This window comes from Ammospiza caudacuta, chromosome 8 (genome assembly GCF_027887145.1).
Source record: "Ammospiza caudacuta isolate bAmmCau1 chromosome 8, bAmmCau1.pri, whole genome shotgun sequence".
Taxonomy (NCBI): domain Eukaryota; kingdom Metazoa; phylum Chordata; class Aves; order Passeriformes; family Passerellidae; genus Ammospiza; species Ammospiza caudacuta.
Window position 1 is genome coordinate 20,996,018 of NC_080600.1, and position 22,875 is coordinate 21,018,892.

General features: G+C 40.2%; 1 protein-coding gene across 1 annotated transcript in view; it reads left to right on the forward strand.

The window, feature by feature from the left end:
* The first annotated feature begins 4,361 nt into the window (after window positions 1-4,361).
* Window positions 4,362-22,875, forward strand: part of ZNF385B (zinc finger protein 385B) — a 147,566-nt gene continuing 129,052 nt past the window's right edge. Inside the window, exon 1 of the mRNA XM_058809548.1 lies at window positions 4,362-4,517. The gene's annotated coding sequence lies outside the window, so the exon portion shown is untranslated. The remainder of the gene's footprint in view (window positions 4,518-22,875) is intronic.

The following is a 22,875-nucleotide window of genomic DNA, read 5'->3' on the forward strand; positions in this document are numbered from 1 at the left end:
GGCAGGCAGATGGAGATCTGCTAAATCTAGGATTGTTTCCCCAGAGGCAGTAGCAGGGAAGCTGGAAAATGTACAGGCATATAAGTTATCTCGTTATAAAATGTCAGATTTCCTTAGAGGAACCAAAACTTAAGACACGCATACAGATGTGAATTTCAAATTGAGTAAGAAAATCTATAAAGTTTCTAAAGTCTTAAAAAAAATACTTGATCCAGAAACAACTCTTTTTTGTAAAAAACAAACCAAAATCCCCAAATGAACATGTGACAAACAAGGAATTGAATACCAGTGGGAAAAACTCAAACTAGGTCTTTTGAAGAAAGCTTATGAGCAAATACTAAAATCTTCATTTGGTAAGGGACGGGGACATGGATTCAGGCACAGAAGGTCTTAATTCAGTCATCATTTCTTCATCATACTTTTTCCATGCACAAAAGTAAGATTTTTAGCTGTGTTTTATTAAAATTCTGCTTCAAAATTAGGCCTGAATTTTGAAGACTATGGAAATGAATGGATCTCTTCTGGAAAAAAAAAGAAAAAACAACACAAAACCAAACACCTCTCAAATTCCTTCTTCTCATGTACATGGTGACAAGGCTATTACTGTCTTAGAATGGGTAGAGTGCAAAGCAAACACAGAAGGCTGCCCATATTTGCTTAAAGCCAATCTGACTTTAGAGAATCTGGGGCAACTACTCTGGGAAAGAAGATGTGTCCAGGTAATCACTTGGAAACACCTCTCATTACAAAAAGCATTGGCACTTAATGGAGGGGAAATACTGGAATTACTGTACCTGTAGTTTCTGTGCCTACATCTGGTCTCCCAATTTCTGAAGTGTCTTTTACTGAAACACTTCTCAGCAAAGCTAACATTTAACAGGTTACCACTGCAGAAACTGGAAGAATTCCTGGAAACTCTTTGTTTATTTCCACAGAGGGATACTTGTGTAACACACCTTGAAAGTATTTGTTTTTGTTGTTATTTCTTGCATTATTTGCCATATGGGATCACCAAAAAGGCAAATCAACGTTTGGAGCATTAGGATACTATTTTCATATTTTGCATAGACAACAAAAAAACAAACAAGAAGTGTGTAGTCATACCTCAAGCACCTGTGGTGCTTAGAGGCAGTTATTTTTGAAATGGATGATAATAAAACATTACTGAGCCTTAATTGTCAAAAATGGTATACCAGTCAAACAAAAAGGAAGTCTTCCTCAAAATAAGTAGTAGGCCTTTCATATATATAAAAAATAGCTTAGTATGGAGAGCACAGGAGTTTCCTTGTTTGCTGAGGACAGAGAAGATTTCTGGCACTGTCTCTTACAGCGTGAGTCATGAATGTGAGGGTTGCTTGAGACTTCCCAGTGGTGACCTCTCCTCATAAAACGATATTCAACATCACCCAGATGTAACATTACTGTTGTCTTTTGTAGAAAATATTTCCCAGTGTGGAGGGATGGAATGTAAGAAAATAAAGATAGTGCAGAAGGTAGTCTCACACCTGAGGAGCTGCAGCTGTACCAATCACCAAAGATTAGGAACAGGCCTGCCCTTAATAGGCCTCAGCTGTGTCCAATAAGAAGAAAAGTCCTACAAAAGAGCTGGTTAGTGGGTTGAGGAGAGAGTTGGAGTTTGTTGGCTGTGCTGCGAGGAGTTGGCCATGAGAAATCACCCAGAAGGTATGGAAGATTTACAATAAGGTGACAACATCCCAGCTCTTGGGGCATCCTGAATTGTGGTTGCAGGCATCCCTTAGAGGTTTGTTTGCATGCACCATTCTGCATGCATCTACAAAGAAACTTATGTTACGTTAAACCTAGGTTCAGCGATTTTAGAAAAGTCATCCAAGTTTGGTTTGGTAGAGCCAAATATAAAGTTCTGGAAAAAAAAAGTGATAAAATGCAATTCTAATTAATACTCAGCATATCTTTGTACTCTGCATATCCTTACTTAGGGTAAGATCCACTCTCTGTCTGGTTTTATGTTTTTATGCAGGTTTCCAGTAGCAGCCTCTCCTTTCCAACAGGTCCCTTTGAATGTACAGACCTGTTATCTCCTTATAAGGTCTCCCAGGCTAAATGGTCTTTCTGTTGCTCACATTACTTTTGAAGTTGTTTTGATATTCTATAATTTTATAACCTCTAAAGTGCTTTCAGCATTTATGGAGATGAAATGTGGCATGTTGATAATACAGACCACAAGGCATTTAAAATTAAAAATTTTCCACCCTTCACATTTACACAGTCTTATAGAGCACAGGATTTGATAGGGAGTTGGAGTCAAGAATGGTGAGTTGCACTGTGGAAGACAGCTGTGAAATGCATCATAAAGATATGTACAGTTGTGGGTTAAATTTTGCTGTTTCTGATGAGAACAGGCCTCTCAAAGACAGACCCAAGACATACTTTTGCATCAAGTATTTGAAACCATATACAATTATCACCTCCCATTACATCTCTCTGTAGGCAGCTGATGGTTAGAATTCACTGAAATATCTTTTTTTTTTTTTTTTTAATATGAGCCATTGAACAGAAATGTACTTGTTCTGAAGAATGTTACAGTCTTCACAGGGGTTCTTAAACATTTTCATATTAACAGCAAATACAGTGAATGGTCATTTGCAGACCACCTTTCTGTTAAAGATTGAATAACATCTCTGTGGCAACTATAGCAGCTGCTTACATAAATAAAATAATACTGCCTAGATGCAATATTCTTAGTTCTTTAGAATACAACTTGAAGGTTGGATATGAAGAGAAAGTTGCTGAGTTTTTGTCCAGTCAGAATTATTTTGAGATTTCTGAATGTGCTTTGGAGACTGTGGTGCTAGTTTACTGCAAGTTTGTCTTGGAAAGGGCTAAAAGATAGACAAAAGATAAAATATAAAAATTTTGGATCTTACTAGTGCACAATCATACATGTATGTGCCTTTTCAAGATAATCAATTTGATCCATTTCTAATCTGACTGATCCCAAACACTCTCTGGGTATTTTGTTGTTGTTGTTGTTTGCTGCTGAATTTTGTGTACATTCAAAATTCCTCTACCACTGGTCCAACATTCCCAGTTTCAGTAGTGGATTTTTCCTACTGTGCCATCTATTCTGCTGCTACAGACTCAGACAAACTCAGGACTTCTGGAGGAAAAAAAAAAGTGTCCTATTTTCAGCTGCTCTTTCTCTCTGTAGGAGACCAGTAACTCTTTCAAAAACAGTTAGGTCTGCTTTAAAGTTCAGCTTTTTTGTGAGCAAGAAGTTCGTGGTAGGTAAAACACTAGAAGAAGGGCTATATTCATGTTTTTATGGGATGATTAATTCAAACTCTCAGAATTTCCTGTCTTGAGAGCTAAAAGAACTTATTGAACATAAAACTGTAAACAAGGTATGATGCAATTCTTAATAGTATTAAGAATCACTGCTCTTCTCCAAAAGCTGAAACTAAAGTTCAGCAAGAAGTTTTTCTCCAGTCTTAAATGTTCTTGTTTTCCTTCCTGCAGAAGAATAACAAATTAAGTACTGTAGGATTCCCTCTGTTTGAACCACATTCTCCAGGAGCAGTGCTCGAACTATAAAAGCTAACTCAAATTATTGAAATGCTGCAAATTTTCTTGTACTGAAGCTTGCATTGATTTTGGTGTTCCCACCATTATCATAATTATTTTTCTCTTAACTACTTACAAAGCCTGCTGTTTTCTAGTGTAATGGTTGTATTAAGGACACAGTTTTACACTTTACAGAACAGAGCTGAGGAGTAGTGGCTATTCATTTAAAGCCCTGACAGGCGGGCTGGCAAAACCAGAGGGCTGGGAGGCTGGCTACAGGTTTGTGTGAATTTGGGGAACGAAGAGCAATCCCTGACGACCAGAAGCTGAAGGAGTAAGGAAAGAGGGAGCTGTTCCAGCTGGGTGTTCGGGGATTGTTCCTCTGCTGTCGCCCCCGGGACGCGGCTGTGCTGTCTGTGGCACAGCCGAGTCCCAGCGGCTCTGGGCACACTGGGGTGACCGCGGCCGGCCGGCGCTGGGCTCGCCCGGGGCCCGCAGACCCGCTGGGCTGCCGGAGAACGCCGCCAGCCCGGCTCGCCTCAGCCGGAGGCTCCGGGGCTTCGCTCCCATTCCGGGCCTGGCGGCCGCTCCATTCCTCCCCTCCCCGCTCCCATCCCGGGCCCGGCGGCCGCTCCATTCCTCTCCTCCCCGCTCCCCTCACGGGCCCGGCCGCCGCCACAGGTGCGGAGCCGCCCCGCCCCCGGCGCGAGCGCGCAGGCTCCGCCCGCGTGCCGACCCCGGCCCCCGCCCCACCTGAGCCCGCGGGCGGGGCGGGGACCGGGCACGGGCGGACGGACAGACACACACGGACAGACACGCAAACAGGCAGACCGATATACAGGAGAACGGACGCCTCGGGAGAGCCGCGGCGCTCCGGCGGAGTTGCGGCGCGCTCGCCGCGGTCCGGCAGGAGCGGGGCTGCGGCGCCCGCCGGTGCCGCGCCGCTCCCTCCTTGGCTGCGGGCGGCTGCCGAGGTGAGCGGGGCGGCGCGGGGGGGACCCTGCTCGGTGTCACGGCGCGGGGCGAGCCGGGGATGCGCGGCCGGAGCCCCGGGGCAGCCCGCCCGCCCAGCGGCCGCCGGCGGGCGAAGTTTGGCGGCCGGAGCCGCAGGTAGCGGGGTGCCGGGTGCCTCCTGCCCGGGCGGGGTGCGCGCTGCCGGGGCTTAGCGGCGGCTCCGCAGCATCGCTTGTTTGCCGAGAGGATAAAGCGCGTCTCTAAATAGGTCAGGGGCTTCGGCAGCGCCTGGGATTTGCGTAACGATTTCTGTTACGTGGGAAAGGTGCGGGGCTCCTGCTCCGGGGCTGGACCCAGCGCTGCTTTCCTGGCACACCGAGTGACTTCTTAAAAAGAAGTAGTTGCGTGAGCACTGCTCGGCTTTCTTGTTTTTTAAATCCCGACGACTTCGGCAAAGTTAAATTTCTTCAGCAAAGGAGGAATTAACCCACATGAAGGAATCATCCTTGATGAGCTAATTACGCGTGGTGAGTGTAAGTCCTTTGCATCGCAAGCCCGTGGACGGTGATGGTATGCTTTAAGTATTCATGTCCTGGTGACACTGTTTCAAAATATGCAGAGAAGCGTTAGGTACAAAATTGTATTTTCTGCAGCTACAGGCAAGAAATGCCCTTGTTTCAGAGGAATTGTCAGCATATTTATGCATGTGTGAAGGCTTAGGTTTGTTTTCTCTTGTTTTTGACTCCTGATCAAACTTGGGAACTCTTCATGGGTTTCAAAGGTTGTGAGCTTGGTATTAGATCTGTATTGTTAAACTTGACTGGGAAATCTATAAAACTTAGAGTAGGGTGGCACTGTGAGCCCTCAGAAGTTTCAATAAATCTTCAAATCCCAATTTAACTGCAGCTAACTACTAGTTATGGGAGGAGAAAGATGACAATTTTATTTCCATACTCTCTGCTGCTGCTTTATTGCTGCCTTGGACAAAATATAAAAATGAGAGGCCATAGAAGTCCTCTTGCTCTCAAGAACCTCTATGTTTTCTTATTGGAACGAAATGTAACATGAAACCCAGTGTAAAACCCTGAAGTCACTGGGATGCACCTGTGTGATTGCAGCAGGTGTGGATGAAGTGCTGCTGCTGCAGGTCCAGAACGAGAGGCAATGAGAGGATACTGGTGGGATGCCCAGGCTCCTGGTTTTAGCAGCTTCTTCAAAGCTTCTGCCTCTCGTGGCAGCATTGTGCTCTCCAGTGGATGCAGCCACCCTCTGCCCGGTTAGTGCAGCTCTGGAAACAAGGAAAAGGTGTCTGTGTAGCCCAGAGCTGACAATAGATTGCTGTGAGCGGGTTGTGCTGCTCCTCCTTTTCCAAAGAAGCAATCTTGCTACTCCTACTCAATCTTGAACTCCTTTCAGTTCACCAGGTTAGTAGACTGCTTAAGGGGAGGGACAGTGTTTTTCTTCTGCTTTGTTTCTAGGGTATTCCTCTATAGTTGCGAACTTTTTTCTGGTGTTTGGTCTTGCCAAGTGGGTTTTTTGTACCTCAGACCTTTTCCAGTGGATGGGAATTGACATGCTTGTGTGAAATCTGAAGGTGGAAGATAAACCAGTAGTGATGACACTGGTCACATTAATAATAACCTCTTGGTTTTGTTTTGTTGTTTTGTTTTTTTTCCAATTGTTTGGCTTTCAATTTGTTTTGTTTAGAAAGGAAACTATCCTGTTTACACTCATTTATCAAGGTCTTACTTTTTATTTTTTTTCCCAGTGAATTATATAGCAGATGCTTGGTTAAACCTAAAAATATTAACAAAAACCAGCAGGTGTTAAGATACTGTGATGATTTGCCTCTTCCTGTACTAATGGGAGCTGCCCATCCCTCCTGTGCTCCCTCTGCACTGCACACTCTCTCACAAGGGATCAATATGCTCACACCAGCACCTGTTTCTCTTAACTGACCGTTCTTCGCTGTTTGCATTTTTTTTTTTTTCATCTTTTGGATTTCCTCAGCTAAGTTTTACTAGAGAGGCTATCTTCCTCCTCGAGTGCAGTTGCTCAGGGATAAGTATGTGTAAAAGCAGCAAAAGGCCTTGTGGAAGATAATCTTTTGGGGGAGTGTAGGCTTGTTAGTTAATTAGCTCTGGAAGTCCTAAGATTTTGAACAGCAATGAGGATTACTGCATAAAACATAACAGATGTTTTACAGCTCTTGCAGTTTTTTCTCTTCAGGTTATCACAAGGGATTGTGGTTTGAGAATATTTGCTCTCTGAGTTTGAGAATTGATGAGATTCAGGGGCATTTCTGCTATTTTCAAAATGAGCATATGGTTCAGTTGTGGTAGTCTCAAATCTCAAAGCATTCTTTAGGCTGTGTTGGGATGTAACAGAGTACAGAAATGGAGTGCAAGGTGCTCTCTAGTGTACTGAAATACCCTGCAAAGCTCAGGTCATCTGTAGTTAATGGGAAGAAAAGATGACTTTGCAGTCTGAATAGCTTGCTTTCTGAAATTCTGCTCTTTGTAATATGCCTTAAGACCTTTGGAATTCCTTGAATAATGGCTTGCAGCAGATAAATATTTTGGTTCTGTAACTTTTGCATTGCATTCAGAAAATTATAATACTTAATATATGTCACCCATCAAGATACAATTGTGAATATTGTATCTTATGTGATCCTCAATTACCTCTGATGCAGGGAAGGTAGAGGCAGATGTTAAATATCATAATACCCCAGTTAACAAAGGAGGAATTTCCCCAGATCCATAGAATGCACTTGGGTATTTTATCCTCAGGCTGATGAATGTACTTACAGAACTTCACACACCTGTGTGACTGTAACATCCCTCTGGCTGCATGGGTTACTGGATTGTCACCACACACTCTGCTTGCCTAACTACAGATGCAGCTCAAATGCTGATTGAAGGGCTGTTTCCTGTTGTTATTTTGTTTACATGCAAAAAAGGTACAGGTTCTTTTCAAGTGTAAAATTTGTCTTTTTACTGCAGTTTCACGGAGCATGCATGATCTTACAATAGGAAGTTTATGGTTTTCATAATTTAACAAAGGCCAATGTTTTAAAACCAAAACATCTCAAACTTTTTGAAAACTTGTGTCCTAAGGATTTTTAAATTTTTTTTCACAAAATTAACAAGTTTTCTGACTTTATGTAATGCACAAAGCAAGCAGGGTAATTGTGGCAAAAATCATCTCTGCATTGTGCGGTCATTTGACGTCATTGTATATTGTTGGAGAAAGTGCTGCCGAAGAGCATCTGGTATTCTGGCACAGTCACTTTCAGTGAGGGCACTGAATAGTATTAAGAAAGCATTGCCTAATTTATGTTATTGGTAGTATGTTGGTAAAAATAACCAAATACTTGGTAATTTGTTCTGGCGTAAGGTATCTTTGGTGCTAGGAAGTGAGAGTCTTACTCTGCCACAAATAAAACCTTTTTTTCGGATGCCCTGCAATACATCATATTCCATGAAACTAATATTTCCCAGAGTGATTAATTGTGCCCATTAACTTACACATTTTTATTTTTCCTAAGTGATTGCTGTCCTCAGATCATGTGCAATAATTTTTTTCAGTTTCTCAAACATGAAGCTTAGAGCTTTAACACCATTGTATATTTTACGTGCAACTGTGATTCTTCTTATATATTACCTAAAGCTGACATTGCTTTCTGTAAACATATTAATTGACACGTTAAAAATTCATTAGACAACCTGAGCTTCCAAGGCTTGTAAAAATAGAAGCCTTGTAAACCAGTCTAACTATATCAGTGCAGCCCCAGTCTGTTGCTTATCAATATTGGTACCTTAACAATTTGCTGCTGCTGAACTACCAGACAGCTCTTGTAATGACAGGTGATGCCAATGCACAATGGGGCATGTTTCAGCTGTGCTGTTTGCATTATTGATGATTGTTTGATTATGAACAAGTTAACCTGTTAAGAAAACACTGTTAAAGCTTCACTCCTCAGAAATTCTTCGATAAAACTTTGTTTATTGCCAGCAACTTTTTTTGGTTAATAAATATTTATAATAAGGAATTGAAGAGGGAGCAGTAGCTAGACATGAGTACAAGCAGCAGCTTTAGACAGTTGAAGTCCTTTTTACCTCACTTTGCATACTTACATGTTTTTCAATTACATAGCCATATGTAACAAAAACATAAATGTTTCACAAGTTTTAAAATGTCGTGAGATTGTGTGGAACAGAGAAATGGCATTAAATAGGTTTTAATTTACAAGTAAGTGAAATGCACTTTCTTTGTGGCAGAAAGCAGGTCCTGAATAGTTATGCACCTTGGTTCACAGTTTTCTACACCTGGTAAATTTCTGTGTGATGGGATGATGTGCTGTGGTATTGGTGAGATGCTGTGATTCTAAAATAGACCAGGCAGTTTTTCACTGTTCTGTGCTTTCTGCTGGCAAACTGTTTGGTGCAGGCATGCCAGTGCTGGAAATATGGGGCACACCTGCAGCTCAGTCAGTCATTTTGCCTGTGAGGTGGGTTAATCTTGTCTCCTAGAGCACACTGATTCACCCTGAGATGTCTCACAGGCTCCTCCTGCAAGCAAGGCTCAAAGCCAGTCTGCTCTGTTATAGTATCCATTACTTGCACCTGTGTGGCAGGGAAAGTGATCCCTAAGACTCAGGTAAGCCTTGTGTGTAAAGGAAGACTGGGTAACTGTTTACTACAGGCACTGAACAACAGCAACTGAAATGGCAGCATTCAGGTCAAGAGAGCAAAGTAAAATTACCTTGAAGTGAAGCTTGAATCATATTATGAATTCAAAAAGAAAGTTTTCTTTGTTTTGCTGTTTATTTTTCTGAGCCGTTGTATATTTATAGTTTATGAGGCTGTTGTAACATCATGGCAGTCAACCTGCTGCATTTCTACAGCCAGTGTTGTCTCATACTGCATAGCTCCTAATTGAGTTATTTAGTGGGGACTGGGGTAGTGCTGCTTCCTAGCAGAGGATGTGCTCCAATGAATCTTTAACACTTCTCAGTGTTACTGGACTTGTAAGATCTACTGAGTTTATAACATAAGTGGTTATGATGGTTGTTCTTTCTATATGTACTTGTCTAAGTACCAGACAGCTAAACATATGGGAGCAGAGTTTGTTTAACAACACCTGCTATTGTATTTTAATTTGACACTTCTCAGTACATCCCATGTAGGTATAGTAAACTATCAGGTGTCATTACTTCTAAAATAGTTTGGCACAATTTCAAAGATTAATTAGGTTAAGAATCAGTGATGGGGCAGGCAACATTAGTATGGTCTACTTCAAAATGAAAATGAGGAAAAAAGTTTAATATGATTTTTATGTCAAGTAGTTTATACTTGACAGTGTCTAATTGTGTCTGTCATCATTTTGATTAAAGGGAAGCTTATTTTCCTAAGGAAGGGAAAAATTTGAGCATTATGACTCATTTTCAAGGTGTATTCCAGAGAAGATGAATTTGGGTAAGATAATAAGTAAACACTCTCAAAGTTCTTACTTTGCCCTGTGCAGCAAGACTTTCAAAGATGATGCAGGAACCTCCTAATGGGATTTCATAATGAAAATGCTAATAAAAGCTAGCAGAGGAGTACGTAGTCTCCTTGTTTGCATGACTACATGTGACCAAAAAAAGTAATTTCTTCCTTTGGCCACCTGCTAACAACTGGATGCTGAATCTTTGACTTGAAATTGCACATGCCTGTGCGTGCCTAGGTGCACTTCATCTTTCTGTTAAAATGAGATAATTTAATATGCTACAATTAAGAAAACCTCTTATGAATCTGCATCAAAAATGATGGAAAAGATTTAGCCTTTGTCTGTTTCTGCAGTCTGTTGTCTGCAATGCAGGTGCAGTCTATGCCAGACAGATGCTTATTTGGTAAATTGTGGGATCTATGCATAGTCAGTACCATTTTTGATGCTTATCTTGGTCCCTTGTTCATCAGAGAATAAGAATACCAATATTTTAAACCTCAAACAGCATTATGAGAATTTAAGACTTGTGAGGTTAAGAATGTGAAAATTGGGAAATGCAATATAACCTTTGGGTCTGTTAGTGGGCATAATCAGGAGTAGCTTTTGTTTTTTTCTTGTCACACTTTGTGCACAGCATGGGTAATATGTGCTTCAACAATAGTAAAAGAAATTTTAAAAATCTTTGCTACACTTCCATGATAGAAATAAAAGAGCATTCTCCTGACATAAGGGGAAACTTGAGCACAGAGAGGGATCCTCAGCAATGTTAAGGTCTGGGCTGAGTCGTGGGGTCAGTGTGCCAGCCTCAGGGTGCTGTAGGGTGTGCTCACAGCAGAACTGCTGTCCTGAGCAGCAGCAGGAACATCAGCAATGTTCCCTTGGAGTTGGAGCTCTAGTACAGCAACTCTGTAACCTCCAGCCTGAATTCTCCACTCGGGCTCCCAGGAAAGTTGAGTGCTAGTAGTGAATGATTTAAACAACTTGCCAAGCATTTCTAGCAGCTCTGTGGAGCCCAGGCTGCAGACAGATTCTGCACTGCAGCATCTAAGTGCCTCAACAGTGAGAGAATCTTTTTTACTTGCAGTCTCCTGCTTTTTTTACAATTTCTGCAGCAAATTACATTGGGTTTTTTTAATGAGGTAGCTGTTCTCATTACTTTGATTGTCTTGACTAATCTTCAGTCTGTGAGGGGAGGGAAAATATGATCTTGTAACTTAAAGAGCCTATTAGTTAGGTTTCTTTTAAAAAGAAGCTATTCTGCCTTAAGGAATCACGGTAAATCTTGAAGTTTTTTATCAGTGAGTACTTTTCAAATTTTTAAAACTAGAGCCTGGCTCCTGGAGCTTCTGAAATGATTGAGGAAATAAATTTTGTGCTATGTGGAGTAGCATTAGGCTTGGCGTGCTTTGTGTTTCACTGGTACTTGCTCAGGTATTGTCAGACTCCACTCCGGAGAACTTTGCTTTCTTTTAGACAGATTACATCAGAAACAGCAGAACCTTATTGTCAATTTGACACCTCAAATAGACTAATGGCACTCCTAGTCCCATGAGTAATGTGAAAGCACTAAGCACATATGGGTAGGGATACTTAGTGCTATAGTCTTATTCTATATAGTATTAAATGCTGACAATTAATATATGTTGTCTGTAAGTATATAAAATAAAGAGGGAAGTAATTCTTCTAAAAATTGCTGAAGCTTTAGAGAATAAATTCTATGGGGACTGGCTGAAAGAGAGCTGGGGTCAATAAGCTCAGAGGAGAGGAGGCCCAGGGGTGACCTTGTCACTCTTCTCAGCTCCCTGTTGGCAAGCTGTAGCCAGGTGGGAGTCAGCCTCTTCTCCCAGGCAACAGGAGAGACAGGATGGGGGGGAAATGGCCTCAAGCTGCACCTGGAGAGGTTCAGGTTGGACATCAGGGAGAATTTCTTCACTGAAAGGGTAGTTAAGCACTGGAATGGGCTGCCCAGGGAGGTGGCAGTCACCATCCTTGGAAGTGTTCAAGAAAGAGCTGGCTATGGTGTTCAGTGCTATGGTTTAATGGACACAGGGATGTTTGGTCAAAGGTTGGACTCAATGACCCTGAAGGTCTTTTCCAACCTTAATGATTCTCTGTTTCTATGACTTTTACTAAACAAGGTTTGAATAAGGCCAAGTCTACTGTACTCAGGGACCCCTTCTCTACTGCAGGCAGGTGACAGATGCTCTTGAGCACGTGATATTCCTGGAAGGCTAGGCAAGAGCCCCCTACACTGGTATTTTCTTCCTCTTTCAAACAGGTTTGAGAAAACGTTTCAAACAACCTCTGCTGTCTTTCCTTGGCTTGTGTGTTAGTCTCACGATCTCATGAATGTTACAAAAACAGCTTAAGAAATGAGAGAATGGAAATTTACAAATTTCAGCATCAGAGAAATTTGCATTGATGATCAGTAACAACAGATTTTGACAGAAGTAATGTCAACATCTGATTATGTTGTCAACTTCATAATTTGGTTATATTGTCAGCTATGCTAACTTGACAGATTTGTTGAGTCTCAATTGTCCTCATCATAATTGCAATCTATTATGTAACTCAAGTAGGTTGGGGCAGTGGGAGGCTGACAAAACAGGTGTGGTGTAATTCTTGTTTTTACCAATTTCAGTGAATTTGCATTAGCCAATATATCTGCATATAACTTGGTGGTGGGGTGTTCTTGCAGCGTGAAAGATCTGGAAAAACCACGCTATTGAAGGAACCCCATGCCCCTCTCTTATGTGTTATTCAGTTCTCAGAAGCTTTTCACCTTTTTTTTCTTAACTGTAAATTAGAATATTGATTAAGTTTCTGTATCACAGTTTTTCAAGAAAGGATCTGACTATTTTTTAAGTTGAACATCTAGATCTTGAGCAAGGATAGACCTTCCTTGTTGTTCAGAGGGGAAGATTTACACTGACCTGGCTTGGCGAGTGTTTACCGATGGAGGAAGCGCGCTGGCGTTAAACCCCAGCCCCAGGAGGCAGACGGGCTGCAGGGAGCCCGTGGCTGGCAGGGGCTCTGGGGTTTGCAATCTCTGGGTGCAGCCCCACGGCTGCTTCCTGCCTCACACGGTTATCGCAGGGCTGTTTGCCATGTGCTGCTGATAACCATGGGAATTGTCACGGGCGGTTAGGAGCCAACATCATGCTTCATGCTGAGCATGGGGCTTGGCAGGTTTGCTTTTGTGTGGTTCTGCCACGTAAATGCCTTTGTAACATCAATGTGATGGAGTGGCTTACGTTTTTACAGAGCTGGAGATCACATTTTGTGTGACACTGAATCAAAGCTTTAGATGTTTCTGATTATGTATCTTTTTACTATACGTATATGTTCTTGAATCTGTTCCTGTCACTTATTGTTGCTACTGTTGTATGGCTTCTTCCATCTTGTGAGAACCCTCAAATTCCTTTCATGTCAATGACTTGTTGAAAACAGCTGATTTATTTTTAAATTTCTTATAAGCTTGAATTAGTGGCTCTGGGCCACAGAAATACCTTATGTTGTTTAAAAGGATAATTTCAGGTTGAATTTCCAAATGGGCTAGTTTGTAAAACCCAGCTCTGTTGCTTTTTAATTGTCAGAATCTCTCTCAAATGCTTGTTACTAGGATTTATATTTCATGTTTTTTGGTAAAGCCATAGGCAGAACTTAATTCACTTTTCAAAAGTGCTGCCAAATGCTTTTCAGAATTAGTAGTGAATATTAAAAACTTACTTGAGATTGCTTTGGATCTTTCGGGTTGCCGAAGTGTGAGCGGTGGCTTTTGTGGGCTGACTGCAAGCAGCCCTGCTGGTTCCTGTCGCTTCTGAGCTTCCTCTATACCTGCCTCTTTCCTGTTCCCTCAGGCAGCTGCAGTGCCTTAGTCTTTGGTCTTTCTTTCAGCAGCTGTATTTCTTGGCTCTTTTAATTTCTTGACCCCTGTGTTGGCTTGCTGAGCTTAGTATGTGTCCTGTGTGTTTGACCCATGCCTCCCTTCCTGACTGCAACATAGTGCAGCAGATTTCAAGAGCAGCCAGCAACTCAGAGTTTCTTAGAATATCCCAGTAAAATAAAAATCACCCTATGGACAGCACTCCATTTTTAATGAAAATTATTTTGGGCCCCTTTGCTAGTCAGTGAAGCCTGAAATAAAATTCACACACCCTCTTTTTCTTTTTTATTTAATAGAAAAAAAGAAGAATGCTCTTTAAAAATAAAGCTCACTTGTCAAACTTGGGTATAATTTAGAGTGAAAAAACACTTGTTCTTCCTTTTTAAGGTATTTAGAGGGAAACCACAGTTGGGAAAATGAAGGGTAAGATTACTGTATAAGCACTTGGCTATTCCTTGCAGTTACACATTGAGAGTGATGAATATGTATACTTTTAAAGAAATGTATATTGGCAATGATTACTCTGAGATACATTCTCTTGCATTTGATGAATTGCTTTAGTAGCTACAATTATTAGATTTCTGAAAAGAAGGTGAAGAAGGAATAGGAGTTGAACATAGATCTGCATATATCTGTTCAATTAAAAATCTTTTAAAGAAAAAGCTCCTGGAATTACAGGATCATTCTTGAGCTCTGTTTTCATATGGGCTTGGTGTAACAAGTTTCTCTACCTACAAATGGATGCTCCAGGTGTCAGAGTAATATTATGCATACTTAAAAGCCCTCTTGGGTTGTGAGGTATATATTTCAGTTGACATCTCTGCATCAGATTTACCTCTGTCCCTCCAAGTAAGAGCTTTTCTGACATGATTGCATTGACTGAGAAATCTGGTATCAGGAAACAGATTTTTAATTTTTTTTTCCTCAAATGAGTATTGCCTTATTAGTCAAGGAATTCTGTAAATAGCCTGGAGTGTTTGCACTGAAATTTAAGGGCTAGATTTAGATAAATTTGTAACTAGTGTATGTAGAGATTTCCAGGGTTGTGAATTTCTGTCTTCAGAAGCATATCAGAAGTTGATACTAATTAGAAAAGGAGTTAAGTCAGTTTAAAGACTGTATACGAGACTGCACTGCAGTACAAGGCAGAATGATCTGTTATTGAAAAGGAAAAAAAAAAGGTGAGTCAGGGTTTCATGGGGCTTTCCTGCTAGGAAATGAAATATTGATGTTTTTTCAGGTAGTAGTGCTCAGTTCTTAGAGAAAATATCTATCTGCTGGAAACATCTTTTAATATTTTACAATATATTATACCAAGTATGGCCAATTTTGGAGTTGTCTGATATGCAACAATGCAGAATTTTATGCTTAGCTGACTCTTTAATTAGCTCTCATTCTGTCTCATGATTTATAGCTTCATGACTCCAATGTAAAAAGAATATATGACTTAATGAAGCAGAAAGCTGCAGTGGGTTCCCACCTCTAGCTGCTTAGTGGTTTCCTGGAGGAAGGGGAATGGTTGTGCTGCAGAGGAGGAAGCTGTAAGCATCTCCTCATTTGTAAGGCAGGGATGTAACAGTGCGTGTTGCTATGACTTACAGCTGTTTGCCTCCCTGTCACAGACACAATTCATTAGAGTGAGGAGGGAATGTGGCTCTTGCATAAAGCATAAAAATAGCAGGTAAAGCAAGAAATGCAGATGTAATCTTTCTTGCTCAAACTGAGTTTAGTGCAGCTGTTTGAAACATCTAGAATCTAACTTTTTCCTGATCCTAGAGAAACAGTGTTTCAGTGTGATATAATTTCAGTAATGGACTGTAAAACCCTTAGTGGCCAACTGCTTTTCTTAGCAAAGGAAATCTGGGGAGGTGTTTTCCAATGGCTACTTTGACCATACAAATAAGTTTTTAGAAGAAAGAGGTGATTTTTGCAGTATTACTCTTACATTGTAGGTTTCTCTAGTTGTGCTTCTGTTAGTTTCACGTATTTGTCTTTACAGCAACTTTGATATAGCGGCTCTGATTTTCTTAATTCCAGTACTGTATATTCAAATCAGTTAATTCTGGATTCTTATTAGTTCAAGTGGTCTAAGCTTGGCTTCTCCAATGGAAGGGAGGAAAGAATCAGGGATATCAGAGAAATGATCTGGCTTCAGCCTTCTTTGGATCTCCAGGAACAATTTGGTTTCTATTGGGGCAGCAGCTTTCAGTAATTACTATGGGGAACCCTCTGAAATACAGGAGCAGAATGAAGCCCTTTTTTTTTTGTTTTATGGTGTTAAAGAATTACCACCTTCTGCCAAGAGTACAGTAACATTACAGGTATGTTTCTGGCACCTGTGTCTGATGCAAACAGATATTTATTTCTGAATCTCCTGTGATCTGTATCCATTTCCTAAGTATTTCAGGAAGTGACCATTCCCTATTTAGCTTGTGGTCCTATCTCTATGGGCCCGCAAAGGCTGGAACCTTTCCTGGCTTGCATCTGAGGGCTGGGGTTTGCCCTTAGAGTTTTCTAAGTACCTCTCCCATTCCTCATTCCCTTCCTCTTTCTCTCTTTCTTTTCTTATTTTTTTCCCCCCTCTTGTGAAGTTTGGACTTGCTGCTCTTAATCTGCTGGAACTGTGTGGTACCTTTTCAGTTTATACATGAATTACTGAGTTTGTAAAAGAAGACAATTACCTCCTCTCATGATGGGAGATATGGCTTCTGACATAAATTGTGGGGTTCTCACAGAGAAATGTTTTGCTGTTGCCAGGTGTTTATTGATTAAATAAGGATTAGTAGAATTTACAAGTAGTTCCTTCAAATAGCTGGTTACTTTCTCACATTCATAAAATTTCTTTCAGTGTTTCTGGACTTCACAGTCTCTTCTGGAACCAGCACTCTTTGGGACAGCTGGTCCAGGAATTTTTAGGTATCTAGGGAAAAAAATAACAATTCTCCCAGACTCTTTCCAATCTCCTCTAAGCACTTGTAGTGGCTGTAATTGTACATAAGGGCTGTGGAAATCATTGTTGCATGTGGCTTTTGGACTCTCGTACAGTCCATTTAAATGCCAGTGAAAGAGAAAGTGTGCTTTGCTGTTTTACAATTGCAGTTTGTGCTTACTTCATGTTTGCACTTAAACACAAGTACAATATTCAAGGAAATATGCAACTTTATGAGTTTCTGGTAAAGGTTGAGAAATTAGTGAAAAACAAAGATTACTGCTCTTGGAAAGCTAGATCTGTATTTGGTAGTTTGTTAGGTTATAATTTCAGAAGTGAATTATAGAAATTTTCCCATCACTTTTGAAATTGTTGTATCTTCTGGGAAATCTCAAACAAGCTGTGGTTTCTGCTGGACCTTTCAAGGAGGCTGTTTTGTAATGTGTAATGGGGATCTTGCTCAAAGTACAAGGAACATCACAGGGCTATTTTCGGAGCAGAGTAAGGAGCATACATGGCATTCACTGAATGAACTTGGGTTCTTTTTAAACATTTTTTGTCAGCGTGTGACTCTGTTTTAAACCAGGACTTTGGTGGTGGTTCCTGATTCTCTGTATGTGTTTGTGAGCTCACTCATCACTGCAAGGTAGGCTGAGGTCACCTACTGAGAGCAGCACTGCCTGTGAATGAGGGCACCATGACAAAGTGAACTTTTGCCTTGTTAATGACCTAAACTAGAAAGAGTTTTACTTAATATGAAATACAAGCACCTGTGTTGAGGTATTTTAAGTAAACACATTTATATTTGTGTAAGTTAATAGCTACAAATGCTATTAAGATAATCCAGCTCCTTAATTTTTCTCTGTTAATGTTTTATCCAATTCTGAGTTTTCCTGGCATAACTTTGAATATGATCAGTTCTATTTTACACAGTGGTATGTTTTCTATGGAGTTAGCATTTTTGTCAGTGAGAAATATGTATGTTGGTAAATATGTGATTATAATACCTTTATGTACAAAGCTGTTTGCATACTTGCTGTCACCATGAGGTTATTACTGAACTGTTCAACTGTTTTTATTCCCAACTCTGGCATTTTGAGAGGAACAAATACATTTGACTGGGCTCCAGTCATGCATCTACAGTTGCATGTGTGGGTCCCTCCTTTTCTAGGGATGTGGTCACCGATACACCTGTGCAGAAGCATTTGTGAGTTCAGAGCCTAAGCATATTACTGCTAAATGTAATTAGATGCTAGACTTGCCCTGGAGCACAGCTGCTTCCAAGTGTCACTCAAGATTAACTGAAGAACAGGAATGATTAAGGACACTTTACCTAGTGAATATTTGGAAATCCGTTCTGAGGAGGCAGACTTTTAAAATTGATACCCAGGGACTGTGAGCCATTACTGAACATGTAACTCGTTACTGAAAAATGAGTTTGAAAGTGTTTCTCTTTTAAAAAATAATTACTTTTTCTGTGAAATAATGTGATCAAAAAGCAGTGTCTATATATTGGAATAGTGATTATTTTGCTGCTGATTTTGCTGAGCGGTAGTGTTTGCTAATAAATCTATCTTCGTTTCTTGTATAAGAAATTTGAAATGAGAATCTGAAAGGCAGGGTCAGTGTGATCAAATCAAGTGTTTCCCAACTTGAATGAAATACTGTATTAAAATGGCAAATAATGGATGCCATACTGGCCCTGTTTAGGCTTGCTGTGTTTTAGGAACCTTGGGATTAGTGTTTATCTGTCCCATAAAGGACACAAATCATTTAGATTAGAAGTAATCTGATTGTATTGAAGTACAAATTATAGCACAAAGGCCATTCAAGTGGGTTAAGTGACCAGGGTTGGTAAACACCATATGACTGCTGATTGGTCGATGAAAGAGTATTAACTGAAAGATAATGATGGATTTTAATCCAAATCTCTAAAGCGCAACAGCTGTAGTTCCCAAATGAGTTCACTCACTGACAGAGTTTTAGGACACTGATTATTTGTTCCTGTTTCTCTTCCACAACAATTACTTTGAAAAATTACTTATTTTTCCTGTATAGAATGTAGCTATTTCACACAGCTTTCTTAGATTAGATTTGTCTTCTAGTTTCTGTAAGTTCATTATGATTTTTTGCATTTTTTGTTGGAGAAATTGCAGTGTTTTTATTTCAGTGTTCTGTAATATGCTGGGGTAAATTGTTAGGGTGACTTGGTTTATGATGTCCTTTTTTAAATGTCTTTTATGAACATAGTATGAAATCTAGTTAATATTATTAAAAAGAAGGCAAACTGGTATTCCATATGAACTTATTTCCAGAATGCTTACTGATGTTAATGCCTAATGCTTATCACTGATAATAAATCTTGTGAATTTGTGGAGTTTTATTTATTTCAGAGTGTCTATATGTAATTTAAAAATTGAAAGTGTATAAAAATGACATTATGATATCCTAAAAATGAGAAATGGCAGCTGTTTAGGACCACAATGTAACATTGTTTAGGATGTGAAATGAAAAATGTAGGTAGACTCTGTTTATTAAGGACTTCAGTGTTGGGGCAATACTGCCTTTTTTGGGTTGTTGTTGCAATAAGAACTTTGGTGTGGGAAAGTTTCATATTCTCTCAAGTTTTCCCCTCAAATCGTGCTTGCCCTGAAATGTTCATTAAAGGAATCAGATGAATGTCTTCAAAAAGAAAGTAATTTAACTTTGTGGTTTTCCTGGTCCATCTGTCTATTTGCTTTTACAAGGTCAACAAGGAGACCAGATGAAGTGGTACTTAATATTGTTTAAAGTCTAAATAGACAGAAACATGAAAAATTGTTAAAGTTCTTCAGAATTATACTGTTTCATCTTGTCTGTCATTGTATTTTAAAAATGTGTGTGATAAAAACATTCCTCTATTGTTATTCAGGATTTATTTAGATAATCTAGATATGCCAGGAGCAAGCATTAGGTCAGCCTGTGTACTGTCCCTACAGGTTGTTTAGAGAGCAAAAATGGAGTCATTAGTACCTAAGGCATGTTTTGTCCTTTTCATGTAGACATGCCTAATGCTATAAATGGTGTGAGTAGGTATGGAACTCTTCCTTTGGATTCACACTATAATTCCAAATGCAGTCAGGAAAGCTGCCTGGTAAAGAAGCTAAGTCCTTAATATCCATTCCTTTGTAAGGATATGTTGGGATATCTCTGAACTCTAGTTGCGTTCCTAGAGGAAAGCTACTGCTAGGGCAGATGAGTCTGTTTTTGCTGACAGCTGAGCTGGGCTTTCTTCATTCATTTGTTAGCTAAGAACTGATAAATACTTAAAAATAATAAGGTGGCATTTAACTGACAATTTGGCCTAATGATTGAATTAGCCATTTTGCATAAGCTGAATTAATTACAATAGCTGTGGACTCTCACTTAATTGCCATAGCTAATGAAGCATAATTAAATAAAAATTTGATTTGTATATTGTTTAGAAGCATTTTGTAAAATGAACTAGTGATTCCTAACCTTCCTGCTTTTCAGGATAAGGGAGCATTAATGCTGCAGTTGCAAAACTGATGAGTGTCCCTCTGGAGTTCAGGAAACTGATTTAATTAATGCTTGTGATGCTTTCACACTGACATGGTAGCAGAGAAGAGTTCTGGCCAGGGAAAAGGAGATCCTGTTTTGCTATGGAGAGACTTCCTTAGTCTTGGAAAATAAAGAAATTCTATTATCATGGAATGTTTTGGATTGGAAGGGACCTTAAAGGTCATCTAGTTCCAACTCCCTGCTGTGGATAAAGGGACACCTTCCCCCGGATGAAGATGCTCAGAGCCCCATCCAACCTGGCCTTGAACACTTCCAGGGACAGGGCATCCACAGATCCTCTGGGCAACCTGTGCCAGGGCCTCACCAGCCTCATAGTGAAGTAGTTTAGATTAGTTATAACCTAAACTACCCTCTTTCAGTTTAAAGTCATTTGAACAATCAGCCAGGGTTGACCCAAAATCAGTGCCTGGGCTGTATAACCAAATACATGCCTGATTGTTCAGGGTTTGTCCTGCAGGAAGTAAATAAGAACTAGAATTTTGGTTTGGGGTTTTCTTGGGTTTTGTTTTTTAAGTCTTATATTTCTTATGGTGATAAAGCATAACAGCAGTCCAGACCCTGATCAAGTGCATGGCTGAGAGAAGATAAATGCTGCTGCCTAAACATTAGCAGCTCTGAACATTCAAAAATCATCTCAGATCTAGAAGAAAATTGAAATAGGTTTCTCTTTAATTCCCTTCTAGTTTTTGAGCCTGTAGGGTTCATGTTTTCAGTCAGCTCTGCCAGGATTAGAAGGATATTTAAAAAGCTAGAGTTCCTGGGGATTTTTATGACTGCATGACCCAGGCTTAAGAAAAATGCCTAATACTGCAAGATATAATTCTGAGAGCTAGCTGTCCTGAATTTGTGAGTGGAGTGTCATAAGCAGAGGTGGCATCAGATCGATAACTGATTTTACTAAGTGACCCTCTCCAAATGTTTCATGTTCCAAAACCTCATGCTTGTGATGTCGACACAGGATGCATATTCAACCTGCTGGGTCTTTTAAGGCAGTAAGTGTGTTTAAAACTGTCTTTAACACAAACTGTGTGCTGTTATCAGCTATTCAGAAAAGGACAACTTGAGCATAGATCAGCTTGGTAAACCAGTGTGAGAGAGAAAGATCTTCATTAATTGGAGGATTTAATAACAGAATTTTTTATCGTAAGGATGTTTCATGTTACAAAGTCAAATGTTTGCACATTGAAAAAAAAAATAATGGGTTTTAAAAAATTTCCTTATTCATAAAATGTTGAGGAAATGTAAAACTACCAAATGTCTCCAGGGAATGTGACAGCTTGGACAAGGGAGAGAGCTACTGAAATAAGGCATAAAAGTCAGCTTTACTGCAATCTTAAAGTTGCAGAGGGCTTTGAAAAGTGAATGACTGGAGAGAAATTTCTCCTGAGAATAAAATGGGCTTCTGAAAGATAACTTGAGCTGAAAATGCTTAAGTAAAAGCTTCTCGTTGTGCACCTCAGCATTTTCTAGTGTAAAAAATATATATTCTGCTCATGCTTTCATCTTCCTGGGGTTTATATTTATTCAGAGGAGATTAATGGCCAGTTTTATGTGTGACTGCCATCATCAGAAGTTTATCCCTTTGTAAAATGACTTTTTAAACTTTTTAGGGGAGGAGTATGCATGAATTTCTGTGAAGACTTCAAATAGATAGCTGTAAAATGACAGGTGGAATGATGTTTATATCCCTGAGCAGGTGCCAGCCCTGTATTCTATGCAGGATGGCAGCACAAGACTGACTGTGACTTGTATAATTTGATGACAGATCTTTTTGTCTTAAATAACTGGTATTGAGTTTTAAATGCATTTATGATTACCTGGCCATTTGATAAAGTCATGGGTTCTTCAGAGAGCTGCACTAGGATGTGTGGATTAGTGAACTCTGCGGTAGAGGAAGCAGTCTGGGGTGATTTAAAAGAGCTGACAGTTCTACAAACACTCATTTGAAGAAGGGTAAGCCAACATGCTTAAGGAGCTTAGAAAAACCACCTTGTTACCCCTCATTGCCTTTAGCTGAATGTCCTGTAGTTTCCAGATTTTTTTTTTTTTTGTCTTATATAGTTCCTGCTTTTTCTCAGGAGCTGAGCTGTCATTTGCAGTTGGCTGATGTATTCTGTTCCCCTGCCCTTCATGGTCTGAATGCTGGGGGGGAGGTGATGCACTTGTGCTGGGCTGGAGGAAACTTCCTGGGGCATTTGCTCTGGGCCTCTGGAGGATCTCTGCAGGTGCAGCCGTGGGGGCTGTGGTGCTGGGGACAGTGTAGGGCCCCTGCAGACACCTTTGCAGCCCCTCTCCCCCATTACTGTGCAGCACAGGCCTTCATGATCTCTCTCATTTGTGTCCTGTTCTTCTCATGTTCATGATTTAAAGGCACTTTGTCCATATTTTGAAATTTTACTTCTTAAAGGTTCAGCTTAAACAATGTTTTTTTTTTTTTTCATCCAAGCAGACAGTGATGGAACCTTTATATTTGTGCAAGGGTTGATTC